Here is a 19,623-nt window from a genome sequence, read left to right as displayed (position 1 = left end):
AAAAGTCCCTTCAACCCGCCCTTTAACCCCACCCTGCCTTCCCATTCCCACCCTACCTTTAATCCCCTTCCTTGTAACCCCACCCCCCCCCTTTAACCCTAGGCCCAAACCCAACCCTCACTTTAAAGGTCCCTTCAACCCGCCCTTTAACCCCGCCCTGCCTTCCTATTCCCACCCTACCTTTAATCCCCTTCCTAGTTCCCCACTGGGTGTTGACCCACCCTTTAATCCCACCACCCTTCCCAACCCGCCCTTTAATTCCACCCTGCTTTCCCATCCCCACCCTACCTTTAATACCCTTCCTAATTCCCCACTGGTTGTTTACCCGCCCTTTAACCCCACCATCCTTCCCGATCCTGATTTTAACAACACTCAGGATTCTGCTTTCACCCCCCCGGCCCCACCACCCACAACCAACACCGGCACACCGTTCACCTCAGACACCGTCACAGACCCGTTGATAATCATTCCCCTAGTCACCACATTTTCACATAAAACTCGACCCCTACAACATGCATTCAAACACAACTTCACCACGGCCCAACGCACATACCCCGCACTCAAACCCTACAAGATCATTTCAGCATACAGAAAAAATAAAATCTTAAAGGACATACTCATACACACCAAATTCAGCACCATGCCCTCTCCAGTAGCCAAACCTCATACACTTCATTACAAATACAGAAAATTTATTACAAACCCTCACAGTCACACATCAGCTCCAGTCCCGGACAACCTCACCTTACAAACCTCCAATGCAGTATACATCATCACCTGCACCCTCTGTCACAAACACTACATAGGAGAAACCGGTTCATCAATAGACACTAGGCTCAAACAACACCTATACAACATCTCACGGGCACACCTACAAACAACACTTGTCACACACTTCCAGGAGCACCCCGTCACTCACCTCATCATATCTGGTGTGGAGTCGGGGTCCGGGTGGTCCAGTGGACAGCGGAAACACGCCGAAAGAAAATGGATCACACAGTTAAACACAATTACACCCCTGGGACTGAATGAAAAAACATAACACTCTCCATCTCATACAAGACCTGCTTCACTCACCGAATAAATTACACCTTCAATAACACTCACCTTGATCAGCACCATCCACTCATCCATCGCCACACAGCACCTGCAAAAGAACAAACACATTACTTCACAACACTTTGGAACATATACATGTACACACTCATACATACACCACCTAAAACAGTATATTACACACACACATAACTTACCTGGCTATGTATCCATACACACGCACACACTTACATACTGGCACATAGATCTACACACTAAAGAACAAATTCAACAACACCTACCTTGGTCCTCCGTCCTCAGCACCATCTACTCAGTCACCACCACACAGCACCTGTAAAAGAAAACACGCACATTATTTCACAACACTTGTTTTTGTATTTCTGCTTTCCTTCCTTTCTTTTGGTATATACAATTTTTTTATAACACAGGAATGATAGGCCTGTGCTCCTTAAGACCGTCCAGTTTTTCTTTTAACCCTACCCTAACCCAAACCTAACCCTAACCCTTTTACTTGACTGACAGACGCTAAGACAGCTGTACTTGTGTTAGCAATGGGTAGTGTTAAAGTCTTCGGACAACAGTATGTCATCCCTGAGGGATGTTAATGCTGATAGGCTCCTACTTGCCAAAAAAGGTTAGGTCTGAAAGAAGAAGACCAGACAGTGACAGAAGACTTGGACACAGGATGTTGGATGAAGACTTGAACACAGGATATTGGAAGAAGACTTGGACACAGGATGTTGGATGAAGACTTGGACACAAGATTTTTTTATTCTGATGACCTTAGCAATGGGTAGTGTTAATGTCTTCGGACAACAGTATGTCATCCCTGGGGGTTGTTAACCTTTTCATGTTCCTGTTAAATTTGCCTGAAAACGCCTAAACAGCATACCCAAAGTAAATTGAAAGCTGTTCTTGAACCATTTGGAGTACATGCATGTAAATGATCTCTTTTGAAAGCTGACACTCTGAAGTTATTTCCCCTGTTGTCAGGACCCCTGTCAGTCCTACTGGTGTTGAGTAATAGAAGCTTGAACACAAGGAAAGTGAAAATTTCTATTTCCGCCTAGATTTTGTTTTGAAAACAGAGGCCTGAAGAGGCCTAGAGGTGGTAGGTATTAGCTGGAAGACTAAATTGGACCACAGGTTGAAGCCTTACCCAATTCAAATCAAAAGTCAAACATAATACCACAATATATTCATATTTGACACATGTTTTTGTAAGAGTACATCCAGGCATTTTCTAAAAGGGTCTTTTGGAGACTCCAAAATGACCCTTTGTAACCAAGGTCAAGGTCAAATAAAAAGGTATTATTTTTCATAATTGTTATCTCTTCCTACTAATTTTAATTCACACACTTTTTTCCTTACAGATCCACTCTGGTACCTCACTAACCCTAACCTGTGCACCTTTCTCCTTTCACAGTTCCTTGGTCACCTATCACACACGGTCCATCCATGTTGCCTTCCATACACACACACACACACACACACACTCTCTCTCTCTCTTGTCTCCTCTTTTCCCTAGATGTTTAATTGAGATTACCGATTCTGGTGGGCGCCCAAGGCACAGGGGGGGATGACGCTTTTTGTCATCACCCCTGAGTTCTTGATAGTCCTTAGTTGTAGGACGGCCCTTGACCTGCATAACGTTTTTATTTCATACTTTGCTACCTGAAGATCTCTGAGGAGAGCGAAACTGCAGTCGTGGCCGGTTAGAACCTCACGATTCCCTGCTTAATGTTGTGGTAGGTGCCAGCAGGAAGGCACCTCCCAGGGAGTGGAGTTCTGCGTTTTTGACTACACCTTTTATTTGCTCGGAAGAGCCCCTCTCTTGCTCTGTCTCTCTCTCACACCCACCCACACACACGCGCTCTCTCTAGCTGCTCTCTCTAGCTGATCTCCCTCTATCTGCTCCCCTCTAACTGCTCTCTCTCTCACACACCCCCACGCCCAGGTTTTAATTCTGTCTCCCATGCCCTGTCTTCCACATACTCATGTATGTCTGCGGCGCTCTTCCCCAGAGCGCCCTCATTTATTGCATTCATGGCACTCATGTGTCCTGTCCATTAACCCCCCTTTCCTCCCCGGCAGCACGACAAGTGCAGATGTCCTCTACTCATCAAAACCAGGCCCTGGATAGGCTTTTTAATTTCTCAGGCAGGCTCCCCCTAGATTAGGTTAGCTACCGGGCCAAGGTAGGACACGCACTCACACACTCAGGTGCATCCATTCACTCACCCTCATGTCCCTCTACCTCTCCTCTCCCCACCTCTCCCCCTCTCTCCATCCCTCTTCTTTTTTATTTTTCTGTTCCTCTCCCTAGCCCTCCTTCCTGCCCTCCCTCCACTCCACCCCTCCTTTCCACCTCAGCCACCCATCGCAAACACCCCTTCGCCATGTCTTATTACCGCGACCCCCGTCCCCGCCCGGGCCGACGCCTCCCGCTCACCAGGATACCGCCGGGACGACCGCGACTGGCCAGCTCTGGACCACCACCACACCGAGGGACCGGACCACCGCCGGGATCACGCCACACCCCCCCGGACGGCCTACCGATCCCCCTCGCCACGATGGGAGCGCCGCAGGGATGACTGTGGATGGGATGACTGTGGATGACTGTGGATCTCCACAGGGCCGCAGAGATTCGGGTCACAGCCGTGGCCCGTACTCTGGCGACGGGCGACCGAGGGCCCTGAACCCAGGGTCCTCTCCCCGCGCTCCTGACACCAGGAGGCGCCGGCTGGTCATCACGACTGCTCCTCCTCCTCCTCCCCACCGTGGCGGCGGCGGCGACGACGACAACGGGAGGTACCGCAGACCTGCTCCACGCTCCCAGGACACCCGTGGACGGGACACCCAACGGGCACAGGACCGGACGCTACCGCCGCCCCCCTCCAAAAAGAAGGACCAGAGGGGCCGCAGCCGCCGGCCACGCTCGGCTCCGGCCTGCTGCTGCCACCCAACAGCCCAGCGCGAGCACCTCCTCCACCCCTGCTGCTGTGGACGACGATGACACGCAGCACCCGACCGTAACCCCGGGGGCCGACAGCCGGACTCCACCCGAGTCAACGGTGGCCCCCTCGCGGCAGCTGGGTGCGCAACCGCGCCGCAGACCCAGCCGTTGGATCCGGAAACGGAGCACGGCGCCCTCGGCTCCGACGACCTCCTCTGCTGCTGCGGCCAGGGCCACGGCCCGCCCGGGACCGGCTGCCGACGCAACAACGACGGCAGCAGCCACCCCTGTCCTCCCGACGGGGAGCATGCCCCGGTCGGCGGACAAACACGCGGTGTCCCGCAGGAAGGCCCACCGCTCGTATGAGCAGGACACCGTGACCGCCGGCAAGCTGATCGGACGGATTGTCAAGACCCTGCACCACAGGGCTGACATTGATTCGTTCCTGCGGGACGGCGTGCAGCCGCCGGGGTACCGCAGCACCATTGACGGCTTCGCGGCCGTCTACAGACCGTCCTCGCCTACCAGGGAGAGCTGGACTGAGCTGCAAGAGGAAACGGAGACGTGGTTTGCGCGCTGCTACCAGGCCCTGGACAGGCATTACGCCACGGCCCTGGGAGCGTACGTCGCCACGCTCGAGGGCCTGGAGGGAATCCATAACTGGACTGACGCGTGGGAGCTGGGAGTGCGGTGGGCTTCGGCCGACGTCGACCTCGGCCCCTTCCACTTCCCACAGCCAGCCTCCGACGGTGGAGGGGATGGACTGGGAGGTAACGGACAGCGCAATGGCCCTGCTATCCTCCCAGGGGGCCCCGCTGTCCTCCCAGCTGGCCTCCCAGCTGGCCTCCCAGCTGTCCCTCCAGCTGTCCTCCCAGCAGCCCACAACCACCGTGCGGCAGCTCTTATCCCGACCCCTCCTGGGCCACGGTGGGGTCTCCAACCCCGAGCCGGCCCCAGCCCTGGGTCAGGACCCCTCGGATTCGGAGGCGGAGCTAACGGCTGGACAACGCGCCCCCCCCCTCCGCACCGCGGCCCCCCGCGATACCTGCCCGGTGGTCCGAACTGGATTCAGAGGAGGAGGACGATGACAACAACGACGACGACAATGCCGCCCTGTCCGGGGCCGAGGCGGACGCTCTGCTTACGCAGGATGCTCATGGGGAACTCTAACCTCCAGCGGCTCCCAGGGTTCTCCTGTCCTGGACCCTAGGGGACAGACCACTGCCCCTTAGGGTCGCCTGACTGATAGAGCTGGACTTGCGTGTAGCACGCGCTCTATACAGCCTGGCTGCTGGCACCTTCCTTGACCCTACACCCAGTAGGGCTCGGAAAATCTACTGGATGTGACACATACCAGTTGATACGGTCTCTGCTGTGCTCACCCTTGACACACAGAGCCGTCTGCCGTGGGACGCCTCTACCAATCACCCAAATGGATCAACAACATGGATTAACAACAATGGAGCATCAACCCATATGGATTAACAGCCTGGACCTCAACACGGGGTAAACACTGGGAAAACACTGGGCCTCAACACCTCAACACTGGGCCTCAACACCCGTGCCTCAGCGCGGCGCCTCCAATTGGATTGCCTCAACAATACGCCCCAACACCGCGCAGACTAACCCTAAAGACTAAAACACTGGGCCTCAACACTCCAACACTGGGCCTCGACGCATCAACCCCCGTGCCTCAGCGCGGCGCCTCGGATTGGATTGCCTCAACAATACGCCTCAACACGGCGCAGACTCAACACCCCAACACCCGTGCCTCAGCACGGCACCTCGGCGCTGCGCGCTTCGGGTTGGGGACACAACAGAGCACGCTCCTGCTTAGACCCTGGGGCCAGCAAACGTCTTACCAGTGGAGACGGAGGCGGGCTTCCATGGGCCCACTGTGTGACTGACAACACAACGTCCAAATGAGTGCACAACAAAACACTCACAGTACCCCGGGGCGCGAGCGCAACAAGGTCTAAGGCCTGGGACCCCCATAAAGGGTTCTGGATGGGGTCTACTCCCCTACTCCCGGTGGGGAAGATTTCCATAGTGGTAGAATACGAGTGCGTTTCCCTTCATCCGAGCAGGGTCGTAAGATTTTGCCATACCGCTCCGCTGGGGGGACATCAGATCATACAAAAAAATTAGCCAGCGTATGTAGCGCTATGACTTGAGGCCCCACTTGGAGGCCACCGATGGGCCCCCCCCTTGTAATGAGGGGGAGGCACGCCGGACTCCTCGTTGCGTGAGCCCCGCCTCTCTCCACGGGCGCCCCATCCCCACGTGCAACACAACGTAGTCTGGAAACTGGACACTTCCCCCTCGCGCGCGCTGCGGTCCTCCCCGGGCAAGACACAGACTGTGAGTGTTGACGCTGTCGCATTAGCATGCTGACGCGAGAAGATGGTCGCCGTCGTGGGATTCCGGAGAGAGACCGGCCTACAATCGGGGTAGACTCAGCGAGGGAAAGGGTGTTGAAACTTCATAAGTGCACGTGCAACTCACTAAGGGAGTCTGAGTGGTGAGGGAATCGGGCTAGTAATCCGAAGGTTGCCAGTTCGATTCCCCGTCATGCCAACTGACGTTGTGTCCTTGGGCAAGGCACTTCACCCTACTTGCCTCGGGGGAATGTCCCTGTACTTACTGTTAGTCGCTCTGGATAAGAGCGTCTGCTAAATGTAAATGTAAACTCACGGCCATTTGCTTCATCCTGCCTGATCCTCGCGGTTATATTGGGGACCCAGCGGGCGGGCCAACGAAACGACTCTTCGGGGTAACGGCTATAGTCCCAAGGGGGACCGGGGCCTCGCACGCCCTCCGCACAACACGTAGACTAGCAAAAAGAATGGCCCTTATGGGCACGGCTCCGATCGAAGCGGTGGGGAGCTCCTCTCCTCACCCCAAAGCTCTCGGGCTGAAGCACAGAGACACTCTGCACCGTGCCGGCGAGGAAGAAACACACACAGGGGGACCGGGCCGGGCCCCCCCCCACACACACCCCACACACGGAGTGTAACACACTCCTCGTGGCCCTGATTGGAGCGGTCGTTGGGTAGGAGACTCCTCTCCTCTTCCCACGCCAAGGCTCTCGGGCTGAAGAACAGAGACACTCTGCACCGCACTGACGGTCCGAGGGCCACCCTGCTATAGCCTTGCCCCCACCTATAAACATGCCCCCTCAGAAGAAGGCCCTCCTGAACAGGGGGCTTGACCTGCTGGGCACTCCACTTGACCTTCGACCCCTGGCCACTCTACTCCCCTCGGCCTCACCGTCTTCTAGAGACGGCGCGAGGCCCACACTCACAGTCGGTAGCGGGCCATGTCACAGCATGGAGTGTCATGCCCACCTTTCCTGTGTCTGCTGGACCGGCCGTGGACGTGTCCTGACCCCCCACCCCCAGGCGGCTCGCACTGGATCCACGGGTGGTGACTAGGCCACGCTTCCCCCGGTACCACGCCTACCCCGGGGCCGGACACCACCGAGCCACGCTGAGCCGACGACGGGGAGTCTTCTGGGAGGGAGACAGCACTTCCTGTCACGGGTAAAATAACGAACCATCATCGACTGCGTTTCACTACGCATCTGACCCCTCTACATTCCTTCACCTGTGGCCATCTGGGAGTCCCTCCGCCACACCTCCACACTCATGTTGTGGAGCCCGTCTCTCCTTTCCACCCACATCCCATACTGATATTCACTGATGGTTCTTCTTTCGGCCTCTCCTCTCCTGCTCTAACCTTAACCCTGCTTGTTTCCATCTCTCCTTACCCCCTACCTCCTTACCGACCTGTTTACCCTAACCCCAACCCCTCCTTCCTCTTACCTAACCATAGGTCCCGCCCTGGTGTCTTTCCTCCCACCCTCCCCCCCCCTACCGTCTCCTCACCCCAACCCTAGGCCGTTCTCTCTCTTTGTTTCCCTCTCACCTCCCTTTTGGGCCTATGGTTTCGGTGTCTTCGGCTCTCCCTGGCCTTCCTACTAATTTTAATTCACACACTTTTTTCCTTACAGATCCACTCTGGTACCTCACTAACCCTAACCTGTGCACCTTTCTCCTTTCACAGTTCCTTGGTCACCTATCACACACGGTCCATCCATGTTGCCTTCCATACACACACACACACTCTCTCTCTCTCTTGTCTCCTCTTTTCCCTAGATGTTTAATTGAGATTACCAATTCTGGTGGGCGCCCAAGGCACAGGGGGGATGACGCTTTTTGTCGTCACCCCTGAGTTCTTGATAGTCCTTAGTCGTAGGACGGCCCTTGACCTGCATAATGTTTTTATTTCATACTTTGCTACCTGAAGAGCTCTGAGGAGAGCGAAACTGCAGTCGTGGCCGGTTAGAACCTCACGATTCCCTGCTTAATGTTGTGGTAGGTGCCAGCAGGAAGGCACCTCCCAGGGAGTGGAGTTCTGCGTTTTTGACTACACCTTTTATTTGCTCGGAAGAGCCCCTCTCTTGCTCTGTCTCTCTCTCACACACACCCACACACACGCGCTCTCTCTAGCTGCTCTCTCTCTCTAGCTGATCTCCCTCTATCTGCTCCCCTCTAACTGCTCTCTCTCTCTCACACACCCCCACGCCCAGGTTTTAATTCTGTCTCCCATGCCCTGTCTTCCACATACTCATGTATGTCTGCGGCGCTCTTCCCCAGAGCGCCCTCATTTATTGCATTCATGGCACTCATGTGTCCTGTCCATTAACCCCCCTTTCCTTCCCAGCAGCACGACAAGTGCAGATGTCCTCTACTCATCAAAACCAGGCCCTGGATAGGCTTTTTAATTTTTTAGGCAGGCTCCCCCTAGATTAGGTTAGCTACCGGGCCAAGGTAGGACACGCACTCACACACTCAGGTGCATCCATTCACTCACGCTCATGCCCCATCTCTTGAAGAGGACCCGGATTGGCCTCCACTGGAGCATCATCGCCCATCCTGGGGGCTGGACCGTCGGGGACTTGGTCCTCCGCACATAGCCTGTGATCCTCTGTCATCTCTGATGACCGAGCTGTCTCAACTCCCTCCTTCGGTGATGTGTACTACACATCATCCAGCCCTCACACGGCAACGGGGGGATCTTTGACCCCTCCGGCCGTAGGCCCAGGCTACGGTCCAGCCCACCCCACCACTTCATCTAAAGCAGTCCTGACGTGGCTACGGTTGATTTTCAAGCCGTGGCTACGGTTGATTTTCAAGCCGGCCTCAGGCTTGGACCACGGTTGATTTTCAAGCCGGCCTCAGGCTTGGACCACGGTTGATTTTCAAGACGTGGCTACGGTTGATTTTCAAGCCGGCCTCAGGCTTGGACCACGGTTTTACCGGCTCCGCTGCTTTACGAGTCACTCCTCCTGACCGGACTCAGGGGGAGGAGACAGGAGTGACCCCTCCCTTCTAGACGGCCCTGCTGCTCCACTGGTGAAGAAGATTAGATGGACTACCTCAGCGCGGCACCTCGGCGCTGCGCGCTTCGGATTGGATTGCCTCGGCGCTGCGCGCTTCGGATTGGACGAGGGGAACCCCCCTGTGTCTACACTCGGATGTGGCATGTACTACGGTGGCCGGTCACCTCTGCCACCCACGAGTGAACCTTGACACCCGGGGTCACCTACCTCTCTCGGGGGGATCCTCTCTTGTGGGGACAGAAGACCTCAGAGCACGCTCCTGCTTAGACCCTGTGGTGCGCACACGTCCATCAGTGGATTCGGGGGTGGTCATCCATGTACCCATCGGTTACTAACGTCCTCTTTAGTGCTTAGGCCTTTACTTACCCTGGGCCGCGAGCGCAACAGGGTCTACAGGCCTGGGACCCCTTTGGGGTCCTGGAGGGGGTCTACTCCCCTACCCCCTCTGGTGGAAGATCTACATGGCTCTAGGATACGAGTGCATTTCCCCCTAAGCCTATGCGGGTCGAAGTACTGAACTGCTTGGCGCGGGGGGCATCAGAGATAACAACCTAACCCTAACCAGTTTGGGAGCAACAACAAAAACATTAGCCACTAAAGTTTTCTTTAAGGAAACAGATAGGCATGCGTTGCTCCACAAAAACAGTTACCATCCTAAGCATACATATAAGGGTCTGGTCAAATCACAATTGATCAGATTCCATCGCATTTCACCTTAGTGATGTGGAGGAGGACATCGCTCCTCTTTAAAGCCCTGAGGCCTCGGGGATATTCTCGGAGGTTCCTGAGGGGGATAAGGAGTGAAGTGAGGCGGTTGTTCCAAACAAATGGGAGATATGTAGTGCAAAATGATGAGAAGAAAATTATACCTGTGGTCACGACGTTCTCTCATCCTCTTGGACGTTTGGGTGGCCAGCTGAGGCTCAACTTTGGACAGGCCCAGGAGACCCTGGAGGACCTGGGTGGTTTTAAATTGATCTCTGCATACAGGAGAAACAAAAATCTTAAAGATAAACTGGTACACTCGAGCCTGAATAAAAAAACTAAGGTATCCCTAACAGAACAACACTTCCAACAGGATGTCTATATTGGGAATAGATATTCTGGGAGGGGGGTACCTATAGGGAATAGCATTGATTTTAAAACGTACAACGTGGTCTATGCTATCAGATGCTCCGGTTGCCAGAAACTGTACATAGGAGAAACCAGATACTCCATGGAGATCCGTTTTAAACAGCACAGGTATCAGGTTAGGAGAGGAAACGAGGATACAGTCCTTTACCGGCACTTTGTAATGCATGGGGTTAACAACATGGGGATTGAGGGTCTGGAGAGCCATAAAGAGTGGACAAAAACTCAAAGACAGAAGGCTGAAAGGACCTGGATACACCTTTTAAAAACAATTGACCCGCTAGGGCTAAATGAAAAATATAAAAAATCCAAAAAGGCCCTAATCAAACATCAGGGAGTGTTGAAAAAAACTTACCCTGATCTTCCTTGGGGGTACCTGTAGACACTACAGGTAGTTGGGATCTTCCACATGGCGGGTTTTCATATATATTAACATGTATATGTGTTTTCTGTTGTAATAATAATACTATGAATTATGATTTATTACATTTTTGTTGGGTGCTTGTTGCCCCGCCATGTGGGGGATCCCAACTCCAAAAAATGCAGTTGCACTTACCTTCGTTGCTGCATTCAATGTCGAGGGATCCACCTGGGGAGAGAGAAAAGGGGTGAAACATCGTTTTCTTGCACCCTTATAGAGGACAAACTGTATGTTTCTTACCTTACAGACCTTCAAATCTCCTTCTTTTTTCACATCCTCACAGGAACAATAGACCCCCACAGTCCAACACGGGGGGCTAGCGCCAGTGCCACTCCAACCCTGCAAGGGGTTGAGATCTGTCACCTAACCTAACCCTGATTTAATTTCCTTCTCTTACCTAAACCCAACCCTCCTGCTCTCGACCCTAACCCCACCTGCACCCTATCCTAACCCCAACCCTAGGCCCCTGGTGGGTCTCTCTCTTTCTTGTCTTAAACCTAACACTCCTTGCTTTCTCTTCTAACCCTAACCCTCTTTTACTCCCAGCGCAGGTAAGTATTATTGTTGACATTCATGTTGTTTTATTGTTAAGTGACTTTTTATTGTAAAGACGCTTTGGTTCAAGGCGGCTGTTTAATTAATAAATGTATATGTATTCCGCTGGTATTTTCTTTATTATCCCCAGTTACACCTCAAGACTGCATTAGGATGGACTGTTTTTCTGTGGACCAGACTATTTTTCCAAATTTATATGTTGATTCACCAATTGGACTGGAAACACACACTGGGGATTTGATCAACCCTGGTGGGCCTGCCTATGGGGAGGGTGTCTAGTGTTTCGAAGGCCGAAATGCCCGATGATCCTAGGTATACTACTGATGATGTGTTTCCACAATTTAGATTCACATTTGGATTTATTTCTCACTTCTACTTGACTGACAGACGATAAGACAGCTGTACTTATGTTAGCAATGGGTAGTGTTAAAGTCTTCGGACAACAGTATGTCATCCCTGGGGGATGTTAATGCTGATAGGCTCCTACTTGCCAAAAAAGGTTAGGTCTGAAAGAAGACCAGACAGTGACAGAAGACTTGGACACAGGATATTGGAAGAAGATTTGGACACAGGATATTGGAAGAAGACTTGAACATAGGTTATTGGAAGAAGACTTGGACACAAGATGTTGGATGAAGACTTGGACGCAAGATTTTTTTATTCTGATGACCTTAACAATGGGTAGTGTTAATGTCTTCGGACAACAGTATGTCATCCCTGGGGGTTGTTAATACTGATAGGCTCCTATTTGCCAATAGGGTCAGGTTGGAAAGAAGACAACAAGACATGGATATTCTGAACGCAGGATATTGGAAGAAGATTTGGACACAGGATGTGGGATGAAGACTTGAACACAGGTTATTGGAAGAAGACTGGGACACAAGATGTTGGATGAAGACTTGGACGCAAGATATTTTTATTCGATGACCTTAGCAATGGGTAGTGTTAATGTCTTCGGACAACAGTATGTCATCCCTGGGGGTTGTTAATACTAATAGGCTCCTATTTGCCAATAGGGTCTGGCTGGAAAGAAGACAACAAGACATGGATATTCTGAACACAGGATATTGGAAGAAGACTTGGACGCAAGATGTTGGATGAAGACTTGGACTCAAGATATTTTTATTCTGATGACTTTAGCAATGGGTAGTGTTAATGTCTTCGGACAACAGTATGTCATCCCTGGGGGTTGTTAATACTGATAGGCTCCTATTTGCCAATAGGGTCAGGTTGGAAAGAAGAAAACAAGTCATGGACATAGGATCATCAGGAACAATACGTCCAAGAAGAATATCCTATGTAACAATAGGTAGTAGTAAAGTCTTCGGACAATTGTTTCCCTGAGGGTTACTAATGCTACTCCTATTGGTCAATAGGTCTGGCAGTGGAAAGGGAGGAGCCTATAAAACAGACTCCTGCTCATTCATTCATTTCAGGGGGACAGAGTGAGTGGGGTTTCAGGTGCGCGTGCCTAATTGGGGTCTCACCTGTACTGTGGTCCCGTTGGGGTCCCACAGGATGTTTCCTTGTTATTACTGCCACACCTAACTCTGCCGGGGCCTTGGCCCTACTTGCTCCTATTGCCCCCTTTCCATTTCTGCTCTTATTTACTATAGTGCCTCAAGAAGATATTTTACAAGGTTTTGTTCACTCTACAATTTTTGTAAGGTGGCCTTACTCTCCTATTTTGGGATTTTTCACAACACTCTGGACTGCAGTAAACAGGACTTCCTCATTCCAGCCTTCTACAGGATTTCTTCTCCTTAGAATTAATTTAGGATGGCTTGTGGCTCTCCTAATTTTGGATTGTTCACATCATTCTGGACCGGGTCAAACAGATCTTCTTCACTATTCCCTGCTTTTCCTACTCTGTCTCTGCCTTCCACCCCCTGGGATTGATTCCTTTGGGCTGGGCGGGAGAATTCGACTCAAGCCCTGTGGGCAGCAGTGTCATTCGCCCTGTGGGTGTCGACCCTGTATGAGTCACTGATTTAATTTCCCTCTCCTTCTCTTACCTAAACCCAACCCTCCTGCTCTCGACCCTAACCCCACCTGCACCCTATCCTAACCCCAACCCTAGGCCCCTGGTGGGTCTCTCTCTTTCTTGTCTTAACCCTAACCCTCCTTGCTTTCTCTTCTAACCCTAACCCTCTTTTACTCCTAGCACAGGTAAGTATTATTGTTGACATTTATGTTGTTTTATTGTTAAGTGACTTTTTATTGGTAAGTATTATTGTTGACATTCATGTTGTTTTATTGTTCAGTGACTTTTTATTGTAAAGACGCTTTGGTGCATTAGGGTGGACTGTTTTTCTGTGGACCAGACTATTTTTCCAAATGTATATGTTGATTCACCAATTGGACTGGAAACACACACTGGGGATTTGATCAACCCTGGTGGGCCTGCCTATGGGGAGGGTGTCTAGTGTTTCGAAGGCCGAAACACCCGATGATCCTAGGTATACTACTGATGATGTGTTTCCACAATTTAGATTCACATTTGGATTTATATCTCACTTTTACTTGACTGACAGACGCTAAGACAGCTGTACTTGTGTTAGCAATGGGTAGTGTTAAAGTCTTCGGACAACAGTATGTCATCCCTGAGGGATGTTAATGCTGATAGGCTCCTACTTGCCAAAAAAGGTTAGGTCTGAAAGAAGAAGACCAGACAGTGACAGAAGACTTGGACACAGGATGTTGGATGAAGACTTGAACACGGGATTTTGGAGGAAGACTTGGACACAGGATGTTGGATGAAGACTTGAACACGGGATATTGGAAGAAGACTTGGATACAAGATATTTTTTATTCTGATGACCTTAGCAATGGGTAGTGTTAATGTCTTCGGACAACAGTATGTCATCCCTGGGGGTTGTTAATACTGATAGGCTCCTATTTGCCAATAGGGTCAGGTTTGAAAGAAGAAAACAAGTCATGGACATAGGATCATCAGGAACAATACGTCCAAGAAGAATATCCTATGTAACAATAGGTAGTAGTAAAGTCTTCGGACAATTGTTTCCCTGAGGGTTACTAATACTACTCCTATTGGTCAATAGGTCTGGCAGGAGCCTATAAAACAGACTCCTGCTCATTCATTCATTTCAGGGGGACGGAGTGAGTGGGGTTTCAGGTGCGCGTGCCTAATTGGGGTCTCACCTGTACTGTGGTCCCGTTGGGGTCCCACAGGGTGTTTCCTCGTTATTACTGCCACACCTAATCCTAACCCCTTCATTTGAATCAGGTATGTTGGAAGAGGGAAACATTTAAAACATGCAGGGCAGGGCAGGGCAGGTGGGATTAGGATGGCTAACGACTGGTCTAAAGGTCTTAGAAGAAACAAAGGTCCTCGGCCCATGACATGCATTGTAATGTTTTCCGAACGGGATTCTAATCACTGTTTGAAACAACGGAATGGCTTAAAGGCGAATCCGCACAAGTGGCACAAGGGTAGCTGACTTCCCACTTCAAAGAACGACATGTCAACTCCAATGAATCATGGGACTTCTTGGGACATTGGGACATCATGGGGCACAAGGTACTTTGGAGAGGATCTCAATTGGATGAAAACTGAGGAAAGAAGCAGAAGTTTCCGCCCGGTCTTGAAAGGAGATTGTCTAAAGCAACCTTTCCCAATCCTGGACCTCAGGCCTCCCTGCCCTGCATGTTTTTGACCTGATTGGGCCCTTGCCAAGCTCTACAGAAGCCAGCGAAACGACCAAACATGTGGCACCAGGGCAGCTAACTTACCGCTTCAAAGAACGACAAACCAACTCCGATGAACTCATGACTGTCGATAATGCATCAAGTATTTACGAGATGATCGCAAGCTGATAAAAGGAAACATATTTCCGCCCGGTCTCGAACCCGGGACCTTTCGCGTGTTAGGCGAACGTGATAACCACAACACTACGGAAACTTCTTATGGGCCAGCAACAGAAACTCAGTGCACACACGCACACACAAAACGAGGACACACCTTTACAATGTCAAATGTGCATTTTGGCTCATGAACTAGTTGATATGGTTCATCAACAAGTCAGCAAGCACTGAGATGGTCTAAGGCAGTGGTTCTTAACCCTTGTCCTCAGGCCAGCATGCGTGACAAGTTTCCCTCTTCTAACACACCTGGTTTAAACTAATGAGTTGTTATCAAACTCAGCAAAGACAGATAACGACCCCTTCATTTGAATCAGGTATGTTGGAAGAGGGAAACATTTAAAACATGCAGGGCAGGGCAGGTGGGACCAGGATGGCGAACGACTGGTCTAAAGGTCTTAGAAGTAACAAAGGTCCTTGGCCCATGACATGCATTGTAATGTTTACGAACGGGATTCTAATCACTGTTAGAAACAACGGAATGGCTTAAAGGCGAATCCGCACAAGTGGCACAAGGGTAGCTGACTTCAAAGAACGACATGTCAACTCCAATGAATCATGGGACTTCTTGGGACATTGGGACAACATGGGGCACAAGGTACTTTGGAGAGGATCGCAATTGGATGAAAACTGAGGAAAGAAGCAGAAGTTTCCGCCCGGTCTCGAACCAGGGACCTTTTGCATGTAAAGCGAACGTGATAACCACTAAACTACGGAAACTGCCAACTCCCGAAAGACAGAAACCCAGTGCACACACAAACACACAGTAACAAGGAAACAGAACAAGGACACACATTTATAACGTAACATGGGCATTTCGGCTCATGAACTAGTTGATACCCTGCTTCAGCAAGCTAGCAACAAAGGAGATTGTTTAAAGCAACCTTTCCCAATCCTGGACCTCAGGCCTCCCTGCCCTCCATGTTTTTGGCCTGATTGGACCCTTGCCAAGCTCTACAGAAGCCAGCGAAACGACCAAACATGTGGCACCAGGGCAGCTAACTTACCGCTTCAAAGAACGACAAACCAACTCCAATGAACTCATGACTGTCGATAATGCATCAAGTATTTACGAGATGATCGCAAGCTGATAAAAGGAAACATGTTTCCGCCCGGTCTCGAACCGGGGACCTGTCGCGTGTTAGGCGAACATGATAACCACTACACTACGGAAACTTCTTATAGGCCAGCAACAGAAACTCAGTGCACACACATACACACACACAAAACGAGGACACACCTTTACAATGTCAAATGTGCATTTTGGCTCATGAACTAGTTGATATGGTTCATCAACAAGTCAGCAAGCACTGAGATGGTCTAAGGCAGTGGTTCTTAACCCTTGTCCTCAGGCCAGCATGCTTGAGATGTTTCCCTCTTCTAACACACCTGGTTTAAACTAATGAGTCGTTATCAAACTCAGCAAAGACAGATAACGACCTCTTCATTTGAATCAGGTATGTTGGAAGAGGGAAACATTTAAAACATGCAGGGCAGGGCAGGGCAGGTGGGACCAGGATGGCGAACGATTGGTCTAAAGGTCTTAGAAGTAACAAGGGTCCTTGGCCCATGACATGCATTGTAATGTTTACGAACAGGATTCTAATCACTGTTAGAAACAACGGAATGGCTTAAAGGCGAATCCGCACAAGTGGCACAAGGGTAGCTGACTTCCCATTTCAAAGAACGACATGTCAACTCCAATGAATCATGGGACTTCTTGGGACATTGGGACGACATGGGACACAAACTACTTTGGAGGGGATCGCAATTGGATGAAAACTGAGGAGAGAAGCAGAAGTTTCCGCCCGGTCTCGAACCAGGGACCTTTCGCGTGTAAAGCGAACGTGATAACCACTACACTACGGAAACTGCCAACTCCCGAAAGACAGAAACCCAGTGCACTCACAAACACACAGTAACAAGGAAACAGAACAAGGACACACCTTTACAATGTCAAATGGGCATTTTGGCTCATGAACTAGTTGATATGGTTCATCAACAAGTCAGCAAGCACTGAGATGGTCTAAGGCAGTGGTTCTCAACCCTTGTCCTCAGGCCAGCATTCTTTAGATGTTCCCTCTTCTAACACACCTGGTTTAAACTAATGAGTCGTTATCAAACTCAGCAAAGACAGATAACGACCCCTTCATTTGAATCAGGTATGTTGGAAGAGGGAAACATTTAAAACATGCAGGGGCAGGGCAGGTGGGACCAGGATGGCGAACGACTGGTCTAAAGATCTTAGAAGAAACAAAGGTCCTCGGCCCATGACATGCATTGTAATGTTTTCCGAACGGGATTCTAATCACTGTTAGAAACAACGGAATGGCTTAAAGGCGAATCCGCACAAGTGGCACAAGGGTAGCTGACTTCCCATTTCAAAGAACGACATGTCAACTCCAATGAATCATGGGACTTCTTGGGACATTGGGACAACATGGGGCACAAGGTACTTTGGAGAGGATCGCAATTGGATCAAAACTGAGGAAAGAAGCAGAAGTTTCCGCCCGGTCTCGAACCAGGGACCTTTTGCATGTAAAGCGAACGTGATAACCACTAAACTACGGAAACTGCCAACTCCCGAAAGACAGAAACCCAGTGCACACACAAACACACAGTAACAAGGAAACAGAACAAGGACACACATTTATAACGTAACATGGGCATTTCGGCTCATGAACTAGTTGATACCCTGCTTCAGCAAGCTAGCAACAAAGGAGATTGTTTAAAGCAACCTTTCCCAATCCTGGACCTCAGGCCTCCCTGCCCTCCATGTTTTTGGCCTGATTGGACCCTTGCCAAGCTCTACAGAAGCCAGCGAAACGACCAAACATGTGGCACCAGGGCAGCTAACTTACCGCTTCAAAGAACGACAAACCAACTCCAATGAACTCATGACTGTCGATAATGCATCAAGTATTTACGAGATGATCGCAAGCTGATAAAAGGAAACATGTTTCCGCCCGGTCTCGAACCGGGGACCTGTCGCGTGTTAGGCGAACATGATAACCACTACACTACGGAAACTTCTTATAGGCCAGCAACAGAAACTCAGTGCACACACATACACACACACAAAACGAGGACACACCTTTACAATGTCAAATGTGCATTTTGGCTCATGAACTAGTTGATATGGTTCATCAACAAGTCAGCAAGCACTGAGATGGTCTAAGGCAGTGGTTCTTAACCCTTGTCCTCAGGCCAGCATGCTTGAGATGTTTCCCTCTTCTAACACACCTGGTTTAAACTAATGAGTCGTTATCAAACTCAGCAAAGACAGATAACGACCTCTTCATTTGAATCAGGTATGTTGGAAGAGGGAAACATTTAAAACATGCAGGGCAGGGCAGGGCAGGTGGGACCAGGATGGCGAACGATTGGTCTAAAGGTCTTAGAAGTAACAAGGGTCCTTGGCCCATGACATGCATTGTAATGTTTACGAACAGGATTCTAATCACTGTTAGAAACAACGGAATGGCTTAAAGGCGAATCCGCACAAGTGGCACAAGGGTAGCTGACTTCCCATTTCAAAGAACGACATGTCAACTCCAATGAATCATGGGACTTCTTGGGACATTGGGACGACATGGGACACAAACTACTTTGGAGGGGATCGCAATTGGATGAAAACTGAGGAGAGAAGCAGAAGTTTCCGCCCGGTCTCGAACCAGGGACCTTTCGCGTGTAAAGCGAACGTGATAACCACTACACTACGGAAACTGCCAACTCCCGAAAGACAGAAACCCAGTGCACTCACAAACACACAGTAACAAGGAAACAGAACAAGGACACACCTTTACAATGTCAAATGGGCATTTTGGCTCATGAACTAGTTGATATGGTTCATCAACAAGTCAGCAAGCACTGAGATGGTCTAAGGCAGTGGTTCTCAACCCTTGTCCTCAGGCCAGCATTCTTTAGATGTTCCCTCTTCTAACACACCTGGTTTAAACTAATGAGTCGTTATCAAACTCAGCAAAGACAGATAACGACCCCTTCATTTGAATCAGGTATGTTGGAAGAGGGAAACATTTAAAACATGCAGGGGCAGGGCAGGTGGGACCAGGATGGCGAACGACTGGTCTAAAGATCTTAGAAGAAACAAAGGTCCTCGGCCCATGACATGCATTGTAATGTTTTCCGAACGGGATTCTAATCACTGTTAGAAACAACGGAATGGCTTAAAGGCGAATCCGCACAAGTGGCACAAGG

The 19,623-nt window shown here is 50.4% G+C and overlaps 7 non-coding genes across 7 annotated transcripts; all 7 read right to left on the bottom strand.

The window, feature by feature from the left end:
* Nucleotides 1-15,372: 15,372 nt before the first annotated feature.
* On the bottom strand, nt 15,373-15,445 carry trnav-aac (transfer RNA valine (anticodon AAC)). Its single transcript has one exon. It is a non-coding gene; the product is annotated as a tRNA-Val (tRNA).
* Nucleotides 15,446-16,052: 607 nt separating this feature from the next.
* Nucleotides 16,053-16,125, bottom strand: trnav-uac (transfer RNA valine (anticodon UAC)). The gene has a single exon. It is a non-coding gene; the product is annotated as a tRNA-Val (tRNA).
* Nucleotides 16,126-16,508: 383 nt separating this feature from the next.
* trnav-aac (transfer RNA valine (anticodon AAC)) lies at nt 16,509-16,581 on the bottom strand. The gene has a single exon. It is a non-coding gene; the product is annotated as a tRNA-Val (tRNA).
* A 623-nt stretch (nt 16,582-17,204) lies between these two features.
* Nucleotides 17,205-17,277, bottom strand: trnav-uac (transfer RNA valine (anticodon UAC)). Its single transcript has one exon. It is a non-coding gene; the product is annotated as a tRNA-Val (tRNA).
* A 629-nt stretch (nt 17,278-17,906) lies between these two features.
* Nucleotides 17,907-17,979, bottom strand: trnav-uac (transfer RNA valine (anticodon UAC)). The gene has a single exon. It is a non-coding gene; the product is annotated as a tRNA-Val (tRNA).
* Nucleotides 17,980-18,362: 383 nt separating this feature from the next.
* Nucleotides 18,363-18,435, bottom strand: trnav-aac (transfer RNA valine (anticodon AAC)). Its single transcript has one exon. It is a non-coding gene; the product is annotated as a tRNA-Val (tRNA).
* Nucleotides 18,436-19,058: 623 nt separating this feature from the next.
* trnav-uac (transfer RNA valine (anticodon UAC)) lies at nt 19,059-19,131 on the bottom strand. The gene has a single exon. It is a non-coding gene; the product is annotated as a tRNA-Val (tRNA).
* Between the last annotated feature and the right edge of the window lie 492 nt (nt 19,132-19,623).

Source organism: Osmerus eperlanus, chromosome 1, assembly GCF_963692335.1.
Source record: "Osmerus eperlanus chromosome 1, fOsmEpe2.1, whole genome shotgun sequence".
NCBI classification, from domain to species: Eukaryota; Metazoa; Chordata; class Actinopteri; order Osmeriformes; family Osmeridae; genus Osmerus; species Osmerus eperlanus.
The sequence above is the reverse complement of the archived record's forward strand: the minus strand, read 5'-3'. Positions and strand labels throughout refer to the sequence as shown.